Below are 11318 nucleotides of genomic sequence, written 5' to 3'. Positions count from 1 at the left end.
AAAAATAAAGGTAATTTATTTTAGTGACAATGTGTCAGAAATATCTCAGGGGATATACTCCCTTAGGAGGTAAGTAAAATACACAAAATATACACACAAACCAAATCAGGTAAGTAAACAGTTAGAAAAGTAGTGCAAACACTGTAGAATACAATAGGATGCAATAGGACTAGGGGCAACACAAATCATATACTAAGAAAGTGGAATGCGAACCACTTAGGGACCCCATGCCTAGTGTAGTGTGTAGAGGGTTGCTGTGAGTGTAAGAAAACACCAAGGGTGTCCAAGGTACCCCAGGCTCCTTTTCCTTCTTCCTAGCTGGTGTAGGCTCAATCCCCTTCTTCCCAGCTGGTGCAGGCTCTTTCCCCTTCCTCACAGCTGGTGCTGGACTCTTCCCTCTCATCCCAGTTGTGCTGCCTCCTTCCCCTTCAGTGTTGTTGGTCTGGTATTCCTACCACCACGAGTGGGTGGTGCTACCACTGTCCCCGTGGACTGTTAGGCTGAGGTGCTGTGCTGTGTCCTTGCTAACCTGTCCATACATGCAGGACGGGTGGAGGGGAACGGAAGAGGTCATTCGTAGAAAGGAAAAGCTTTTTAGGGACATTGTGGCGGGAGGAGGGAGGGGTAATGGGAGTGGAGGATGAGGGAGTGGTTGTCGGAGGCGATTGTCTGCTGGATTTGGGTGCAGGTGCATAGGCTGTATGCTGTTGTGAGGTGGATGGCTGTTGGGTGTCTGAGTTCTTGCGTTTGTGTCCTTTAGTAGGGGGAGGACAGACACGGTGCGAGAGGACACAGGAGATGCGTGCATGGATGTTGTGTAGGTGTCTGCCAGTGTGGTGTGTGTTCTGCTTGTTGTGGTGATGCTGATAGTGGATGTAGATGTAGTGGATGCAGGTTTGAGTGTGGACGTAACTGGGTGGGAGGTGGAGGAGGAGGAGGCGAGGACACAGTGGAGACAGTGGGTGTTGTTGTGTCGGCAACTGAATGGTGCTTGTGTGAGTGCCTGTGACACTCTTGTGTGTTGTCTTGTGTGCAGGCTCATCTGTATGTGTGCCTGGGATGGGTTGGGGTTGAGGAGAATGGGACTGGGAAGTGGAGGTTGGGGAGGACGGTAGAATCAAGGACAATGGCTGCCATCAGACAGGAGGCAGAGCCTGAATCGATCTGTTGGGCTGCCAATCCACTGTGAATGCCCTCCAGGAATGCATTGCATTGCTGCATCTGGGATGCCAGCCCCTGGATGGCATTCACAATGGTTGACTGCCCTACAGAGATGGATCTCAGGAGGTCAATAGCCTCCTCACTCAGGGCAGCAGGGCTCATTGAGGGAGGGTCAGAGGTGCCTGGGGCGAAGGAGATGCCCACCCTCCTGGGTGAGCGGGCACGGGCAACTCGCTGAGGGGCTACTGGGAGGGCGTTGCTGGTATGGAGGTGGCGACTGTACCTGCTGCTGGGGTGGTCACAGAGGTGTCCGCCACCACCAGGGAGCTCCCATCGGAGGAGGTATCAGAGTCTGTGTTGTCCTCTCCAGTCTCCGTTGTGGTGCTCCCCTCGCCCTCCATCCCACTGGTTCTCCCAGCATCGGTGGACTCTGCTTCCAGGGTCCTGAGGGATGCAGCTCCCTCTGTCACTGGTGCCTCTGATCCTCCACCAGATGATGCTAATGCACATAAGGGCAGGATGACAAGACAAGAAAGGGGGGTAGAGAGACAAATGATACACTGGGTCAATGACTGCATAAACACCACCGTTGACGTACACAGCACCCTCACACACAGGGAACAGGCCTACGCACTATGCATTGCACTACCAGTGAAATGGCTAGCCACCACGGAATGAGGAGGGGCACACACTGCCAAATGCAGCACACCTGGGACCCACGCAGCCCTGCCCAGAAGTAAATACTAACAAGCTAGGTAAGCAGTGTTTTACATTAAAAACCTTAGCCATCAGAGGACCTACGCTGCTATGTCTGACCTGACACACAACCACCACCCAGGTACCACCCCACCAGCCTTAAGTTGTAATCATAGCCACTGTACTCACCCACTTGTGGCTGCTGCGATGCCCTCAAGCGCCCATCCAACTCAGGGTAGGCCACTGCCAGTTTGCGGGCCATCGGGGGTCAGGGTCCGACGGGCATCTCGTCCTCATTGGGAGGCCATCCCCAACTGGGCCTCCACGGTCTTCCGTGCCTAGCGTCTCAGGTCCTCCCACTGTTTCCGACAGTGGGTGCTCCGCCTGTCATAGACCCCCAGGATCCGCACCTCCTTGACGATTACACACCATATCCCCTTCTTTTGATGTGTGCTGACCTGCAGAGGCAATACAGACAGGAGAATACAATTTGACAAACAGTCCAGCCTGTCACACAAATGGCATTGGCACACACATAGCCCAGCTCTCAACATGTACACCTCCTAGAGGAAATACATCCACCCCCCCTTATACAATGCCATCACACACAGCTCCATGCATTCATGCCCCATGCCTTGTGCCCACAGTGAACTCACCTGTTGGTCTGGAGGCCCATACAGCAGTCCATAGAGGGGTAGGACCCCATCCACCAGTCGCTCCAACTCCTCCAAAGTGAAGGCTGGGGCCCTTTCCCCAGTCACAAGGGCCATGGTAGGTTCCAGACAGAGGTCAAGGCAGCACATGCAGTGTAGGTCGTCTCCTATGGAAGGTCAGGAAACTAGTGAGGATTGAGATAGAAAATGGCGGTCACGTCTGTGGAGGTCACCGCTGGCATAGATCCCCACTAGCCACTGTACCTCATAGGGCCCAATATAAACCAATGAGGAAATGCACAGCGGTTCACACCCACCTACTGCCATGGCTCACAACGTCAGCGGAATTACCTCACTTCCACCTGTCCCTCAACACAGGACAGGCGGTCGCCATTTCAGGGGGGTTTGAACAGGCCTATGGATTATTCATGCGTCACAGGATATAAAGGGACATACTTTTAAATTACACTGTCCCCAAACATGTTTGCATGATATGGACCGCTGTTGTGGTATTTGTTGTTCAAATGTGACAGCCTACTCACTCCTGTGTCCCTTAGATACCTACTGCTGTGGATGAATAGGATATGGAGACATACCCCGTGTACAGATCCCTAGTGGACTTGGCTACACCGGAGGACAGGCACATTATGCTCACCTATAGACTGGACAGGGCCACAGAGCTGAGTGCCCAGTTGGAACCTGACCTGATCTCAGCTATCGGTAATCCAACTAGACTGAAAAGGAGAGCGCAAAGACAGCTAGACACATACACGACATACACCCATACTCCCCTCACGCACTACACATCCTACACCCCACCACATTACCCAACACACCCTCACCAACACACATCACATAGCACCCATGACACCACAAAGGCACTCCGTTTCACTGAGGAGGAGTTAAGGGTCACGGTGGAGGAAATCGTCAGAGAGGAGCCACAGCTCCTTGTAGCACAGGTGCAGCAAATATCTAGATCAAGGAAGATGGAGCTATGGCGGAGAATCGTGGACAGGGTCAACGCTGTGCGACAGCACCCACGAACAAGGGATGAAATCAGGAAGAGGGGGAATGACCTACGGTGAAAGGTACCTTCCATTGCAGCAAGACACCAGCTCGCCATACAGAGGACTAGCAGGGGACTCCCACCTCCTCCCCACAGCTCACAGCATGAGAGGAGCAGGTACTGGCAATACTGCATCCTGAGGGACTCGCAGGAGTTGGTGGAGGACTGGACACTGGTAGGTCAACTTTCAACAGTTATCACCCCCATACCTGCATGCCATCACACACCCTCACTCTCACTCCCATCACTTCCATCACTCCCATCACTCCACCACATCCCACATACTCCACCAACACATCTCACTGATCCCAATGCCAGGCACTGCATGCTGTACCAATGCATGGACACCCCTCCCAGCCCTGCAGGGACACTCATCACTGAAGCATGCACAGCATAGGGAAACTAACATAACCACAATACACCAACATACACAAACAAATATAGGGGAAGCTACAGAAGTACAAATGTCATACACTTGAAGCATAATACATCATTTACATCCCCACAGGTACCTCAGCCAATGTCACAGAAGAGGAGGTGCCAGCACTACCCAGTCCCGCAACAGAATAGGCCCACACTGATGACAGTAACTCTGGACTTCTGGATCTGGATGACCTACCTGGCCCATCAGGGACCAGTGGACAGCCGGTCACCCAAGCCCACTCACAGACCACCACAGAACCTCCCCATCAGGAACCAACACCACAGCACTCACCCAGCGTACCCACACCTCTGTGCCCAGGACATGTGGATCAGCAGTGTGCCTACCTGTACAGGGATCCCAGGCCACACCTCGCACATAAGACAATCAGGGACCTGGGGTCAGTGGCAGTGGGCACACCGTTCAGGGGACAGAGGCACAGGCCAATAGGGACACTGGGAGGACTGCTGTGTGCCAGTGAAAGGACAGGAAGAGGGAACTGACTCTCCAGGAGGCTCTCTCTGAGATCCTGGAAGCCTACCAACATTCCCAGGACACGATGGGCCAGATTCTGGACAATGTGCAGGAGAACAGGCGGCTGCAGGAATGACAGTATCAGGGGATCAGGGAGGACTTGCAGGCAGGGTGATGGCAGACATGGCCAACATCATGAGGGAGGCAATAACACACCAGCGGGCCCCACCACTTGCCACTCATCTGAACAGCCCTCTACTTCCGCTGCTGCTAGTCGCCAGGAGGCCCTGCCACAGGACTCACAGGCCACCAGCACCCCTCCCCCTGTTGAAGGTGAACCACCTCGCAAACATTCCCTGTGAGCCACACAGAAGCCAGAGACACCTGTCAAGACCACCGCCAGGAAATGAGACTCTCCTGATTGTCCCCCTTGTGTCCTACTCTGTCACCTTGTCCACTTCGAACTGCCATTGCTCACCCTCCTATGTCCCTATCGACACCGCACCTGTCCTACAAACAGACTCGAACAACACCCTGAACTTTCCTCCATCATCACCCCATTCCATTGCACATCCCCCCTATATTTTAGCACAACAATAAACACACTTGGATACAACTTGATTACTAGTATTTCATATATTGCAAATTTGCATTCATTGAAACACCTACAACCATTGCAAATGAACTGTACATAGAATATGCATAGAATGAATGACCTGTTGCTGGCTGTTTTGATCACATCAGGACATTTTTTTCATATCACCAACATCTGGAAAATTAATATCCATAGGTAACAGTAAGTAGGGGAAAGACGTGGGTAATGCCAGTATGACAATGGCACACAGAATAGAGCAATAGTCATAGAAATGTGAATTTGCACTGTCTCACCTGTGTGTCATGGGAAGTACTGAAGTATCACCAATGTTCTATTGTCTACATCCTCATCCCCTGCCTCCTCATCCTCACTGTCCTCAGGGTCCACTGCTGCCACAGGGGCACCTCCAGTCTCCTCCTCCTGAAGAAAAGGTACATGGCATCTGAGGGCCGGGTTGTGCAACATTCAGCATGTCAGTACTATCTGGCAGACCTTCTCAGGTGAGCAGCACAGGGATCCACCTCTCAGATGGAGGCAACTGAACCTAGCCTTCAGGAGATCAAAGGTCCTCCCAATGATCCCTCTGGGTCATCCATGTGCCTCATTATAAAGTTCTTCTGCCCTTGTCCTGCCATTCCTCACAGGGGTCAACATCCATGATAGGTTTGGGTAACCAGAGTCACCGGCAAATATTGAGGGACAACATTTAGCCACACACTATCCTATATGGCCAACAGCATAGGCATATACCAACATATACTGGGTGGGGACCAAGGCTCACCTATTAGCCACACCCTGTGCCTCTGTAGTTGGGCCATCACATTTGGGATGCTGCTATTCCTAAGGACAAAGGCATCATGCACCGACCCAGGATACTTAGGATTGACGTGGGAGAAGTACTGGCCCACCAGGCACACCATCAATACCATCAATCGCCCCAATTATATTGGGGATATGTCCCATTGCATATAACCTGGCCTTCACAGTGGCCAAATCGTCCACTTGGGGGAAAGCAATGTAGCTGCATATGTGTTTTACAAGGGCAGACAAGACTCTTGCCAGCACGATTGAGAACATTGGCTGTGACATTCCTGCTGCCAAGCCCACTGTGACTTGGAAAGAACCAGTTGCCATTAAATGGAGCACTGAGGAGCACTTCAGGTGTAGGATGTGTAGTGCATGAGGGGAGTATGGGTGTATGTCGTGTATGTGTCTAGTTGTCTTTGCGCTTTCTTTTTCAGTCTCTTGGTGACAAATGTTGGATGTAAGGGGTTGTGGGTAATGGTGGGCGGTGTTTTATAGTGGTGTGGGTGGGTGAGGGTGCAGTGTGCATGAGTGTCAGGTGTGTCTTTAGTATTGTGCAATGTGGTGTTGTTTTGTATGTGGGTGTCCATTCTGAGCGCGGCGGTATGTCCAGCCAATGGTTTACCACCATTGAATTTCCTCTGTGGTGATTCGTGGATCATAATGTGATGGGGGTTGATTTGTTGGCATAATGGTGTGGGTTTTGGGACTGCCAGTTTATTACTGACCTTTTGTCTGGCGGATTTGTCTATGTGGCTGTATTCTGTCAGATTGGTGCGTGTGTGTCACAATATGGTGTATGGATATTCACCAGCGTGGCGGTAAGTTGGTGGCTTCAGCATGGCGGTAGGATTTACCAGCGCAGCAGTAAGTTGGCAGCCGTCAGCTGGATTTAAGCGGTATTTACCACCAGGGTCATAATGAGGGCCTAAGATCTGCATTCCACAGCCCCATGGCAAACAGGACTGAAATGTAGGGGAGACATCTGTGGTTCAAAGTGAAACCCTCTGAACCTCCCCCAACTTCAAAGGCACACTACAGTATAACTATTAGTGCCACACTGCAGGAAAGGAGAGATACGCTTGTGCGGACGCAAGACCAGAGATACTGGACTGTGTGGTGCGCACTGCCAGAGGAATCTGTTGTGCAATTCCTGCCCTTGGAAGGGACCACACACCCTTCATGAATCATGATTGGCCTGGTCTGATTGTCTGCTGCTGTGTGGCACCCAAAGTGTTCTCTCCAAGGGCCTGTTGGCTTGCCCTTTTTTCTTTAGTGGATGTCTCAGGTACATCCAAGACCACCTGCAAGGGACCTACACCTTCTACTTGTGGCAATTGAAGAGTGGTGCCCTCTTAAGTGCCCAGATCATCAGCTTGATCCCATCTGGTAGCAGCGGTGTGAGTGTGGAACCAAGTATTGTACCTGGAGACCGGATTGCCTAGTGCGGAGCCCTAAAAGTACTTTCTGCATTCAATGAGTGTAGCCTTTCATTGTGGGCCCACAATACGTATAAGTGCCTGATTGGTGGTGAGCGGATTCACCAGTTGCAGGCCCCCATGCGGCCTACTTTGTCGAACGGACCATATTTCTCTTGTGTTACATGCCGACTGCATGCTTATAGTGTACGGTGTCCGATTAACAGGTTGCGACCCTTGGAGTTGGGAGCATACCCATAGCAGTTCCGCATTCTACCTTGGGTGGCACCACTGAATTTGCACCTCTGTTTGTGACCGGACTTCCGGGTGCAGCCCAGCTCATCACACACCAGATGTTGTGCCTCATTCCAGGGATGAAGAGCAGTTGTAACTCTCTATGTGTGATAAGAATTCATTGAGCACCAGATGTTGTGTTGTGTCTCCAGTGAGGTACAGAATTGGTAATTCTTTGTGTGCAATCAGAATTGTCTGGTGCAATTCAAATAATTGCACACCAAATGTTGAGCCCATTTCTGGGGGGCGCAGAGGAGGGGATTGGTGCACTGGAGTGCCTGGCCTGGCTGTGGGCTATTGTGAATGGCGTCTGTCCTACAGTGACCCTCACCCCGTGCTTTGTAGAACAGGGCTTGTCCCGAAGGCACGGTGCAGAGATCTTTGAGTGAACTTCCCAAGTGGCGGCTATGCCTCCATTTGTGGACTGCTGCCTGATCAACCTTTTATCTATTTTTTCCCCACCTTTCCCCCAGGACCCTGAATAAGTGTGATTCTGGCCGCGATCGGCCTAGTACCCAGAGAAAGGTGCCTTTCATCTCCAGCCCATGGGGGCTTGGTAGTAGAAGTTGGTTGAATGGTGGAGGAGGTTTTGGGACCACAGGGTCTGAGAGTACAGTAACAAATACCCTGCCGGATATTAGTGCACCACATTTATTCATTGGGAGCAAGTGTGTGCGAGTGCATGCTATATGAGTCTGCCTGATATGTGTGGCACCTCATAGCTGAGTGAAGGGAGTGTGTGGGAGTGACTGCCTGTGATTCACTGCACGGCACTGCAGTGCAGCCATACATGTTGTTTCCTTGCTAAAAGATTATCACGGTTTACATTGTTTTTTAGGCCCACAAGGGTATTCAAAAGTGCTGTAATTATCAGTGTGTAACACATAACTATATGGTATTGAATGGGAATCATTGCTAGGGTGGGTCTCGTGCTGACAACATTTTGCACTGCATTAGGTTGCTGGGAGGGAAAGTAGGATTTTTACCAGTGTATGTATTGCTGATTTAGTTTTAACTCGTTTGGGCCTAGTACTGCTAGTTTTATTTCCAGATGTAATTTATGCCTAGACATACCTAATGTACATATCATGTTAGTTATTATGTGTGTTGAAAAAAAAACTTCTTTACGTTCACAACATGTGGTCTCTCTTTTGATACTCAGTGTATTTGTTGTGTCAGTCTGCTGTGCCAATGGCTACACATTGTCCTTGTGATTGGCTTGACTGCTCAGTGCCAAACTACCCAACGGTGAGCGCAGGTTATACTGCGAGGGTAATTACCCACCCATGATGGGAGTGGTAGATTCAACCTGGCTGGGGACTTGCCTCGACCAACCAGAGTATGCCGCCGTCAACAATATGATAAATAAATTCCCTCCAATCATCTAGGGCCAGCTTTTTCCTTCTCCCTACATTATTCCATGAAAGGAACTCAACTTTATTACAATTGCTACTGTTACTGCTGATATGAGTCTGATTAACGGACTGCATGCTATACAAAGGAGTCAGTCCTGCTCATTCAGAACACTTAAGCTCCCAAACCAATTGCCCCTCTTCCAATCATTCGTAGGAGACGCAAGCAGCCTTTGAGGGATCAGGTGGAAAGTGCGGTTCTCAGCTATAAAGCCCAAAGCCTCCTTTTTCTGAAGGCACTGACACTTCACTATTGGAGAGGCCCTCCTAGATAATCTATAAAAGAACTGTAGCATAATGGCTTTTAGTTGGAGTTTATTAAACAAACCGGTCTGAAGGATTATTTCAGCAAGTGCTAACTCATGAAAGTTAATCACAATGCAATCTCTGGTGATAGACTTTGCTCCTTTGCCCAGCCAGTTAACACTCCTCATCATTATCATGTTTTGAAACAAAATATTAGTCTGGCCTAGCCTAGAGCGCAACCATTGTATGCATTTGTTCTTCAATTCCCTCATTGATTCCTGTTTATTTTCTGGCGGGGGGGACACCTACCATCACTATTACTTATGGGGCTTGCTCAGGTGGAAGATCCAAGTTGGACAAAATTGATCCCCTCCCTGCCATGGGGGGACCATACTTCAGGTTGATGGAACATTATGACATACTGTAGTACCCTCCCCTCCGCTAACCAAGTCTTCAGTTTGCATCATAGTTGAAACTTGCTATTGCTATTACTATTTGTGCAGGTCATAACCTTGGCTTGATGTTCCAAAGTCCCAAAACATGACTCTACAAGTGTCTTAACCAAGGTAAGTCTTATTGTGATGGCACCCAAGCGAGAGTCCATATGTTTATCCATTGCAGAAAGAAGGGCTTTGCATTGATTCACGGCCATATCCTTGGGTGTAAGTCTCTCAGAACTATCTGTAATCTTGATGCAAGCAGCTGCAGCTGCCCCTGTTAATATAGGCTGTCTGGTCAAGAGAGCACGTGCCACCCTAGGTCTGAGTGTCTTTCTACGAGGTGGACCCGGTGCCTGTGTGGGGGAACTCTGGATTACTTGATTCACAGTGAGTATCTTGGGGCCATTGCTATTTGCCAGACCCTTCCAGCCCTCAAAATCTTTCAATGGACCCTCCAATGCTGCCTCATTGTCGGGGGGACCAGGGTTCCAGATTAGCACTCAACCAATGTTGAGACCGATTTCATAGTTGCCTCAAGTTTAGCCTTTGTGCTACTAATCTCCTTGTTTAAAACTCCCATACCACCAGACAAGAATATTTCCAAGGAGCCAGCTCCCTCACGTAACTGTTGTCTTGTACTTTCTTTTGCGCACAATCACTTGCTCTTCACAAAAGAATTATTTTGCCACACGTCAGTACTTCCCTGATAGCAAAAGGCCCCCGGGGTGCTTCCCGGCGCTGACAGGTGCAGGATGGGACCACCCTTGGCCTGGGTTTTCCTTGGCCATGGCCTATGCACATCTCGCACCATAGGGAAACACCAAGCGCTTTATAGCATGACCCACGGCAGTGGTGAGTGGTGGTTTTTAGCCCATCCTCTTTGGACCAATTGTAGGGCTGGGGCTTGGAGTCCCCTGCAGTGTCCAGCAAATGCCATCAGAAACAACTGTAGCATCCTGTGCCGTAGGGAAACACCACGTGCTTTATAGTGCAACCTGTGGTGACCGATGGTTTTCAGCCCCTCCTCTTTGTGCCATTGCAGTCTGGGACTTAGAGTCCCCTGCCCTGTCCAGCAAATGACAGGGCAACAACTGTAGTATCCCACGTGAGAGGGAAACACCAACTGCTTTATAGAGTGACCACGGCAGCAGTGAGGGACGGTCTTTGGCTCCTCCTCTTTGGGCCAGTGCAGGCTGGAGCTTGGAGTCCCCTGCAGTGTCCAGCCAATGCTAGCAGCATCAACAGTAGCGGCCTGCACAGTGGGGAAACACCAAGCACTTCATAGCACAACCCACGGCAGCCAGGAGTGGCGGTTGCTCCTCCTCCTTGGGCCAGTTCAGGCTGGGGTTTGGAGTCCAATGCAATATCCAGAAAATGTCAGCAGCAACAAGTGTAGCGTTTATTGATCATTTTTGCCTTTGGCGCAACTGTAGCAATACAAAATTCCATGCAAACACTTTGGGGGTCGTTATGACCTCTGCGGACAGCGGTAAATTGGAGAAAAGTACTGCCAACAGGCTGGCGGTACTTTTCCCCATGTTATGACATTGGTGATTTGGCTCAAGCTAAACCGCCAATGTACCACACCCTCCACCATGGCGGCAGTCACTAGCCCGCCTGTGGGATTATGACCCCGCC

Source organism: Pleurodeles waltl, chromosome 4_2 (assembly GCF_031143425.1).
Source record: "Pleurodeles waltl isolate 20211129_DDA chromosome 4_2, aPleWal1.hap1.20221129, whole genome shotgun sequence".
Lineage (NCBI taxonomy): Eukaryota > Metazoa > Chordata > Amphibia > Caudata > Salamandridae > Pleurodeles > Pleurodeles waltl.
This window is presented reverse-complemented; position numbering follows the sequence as displayed.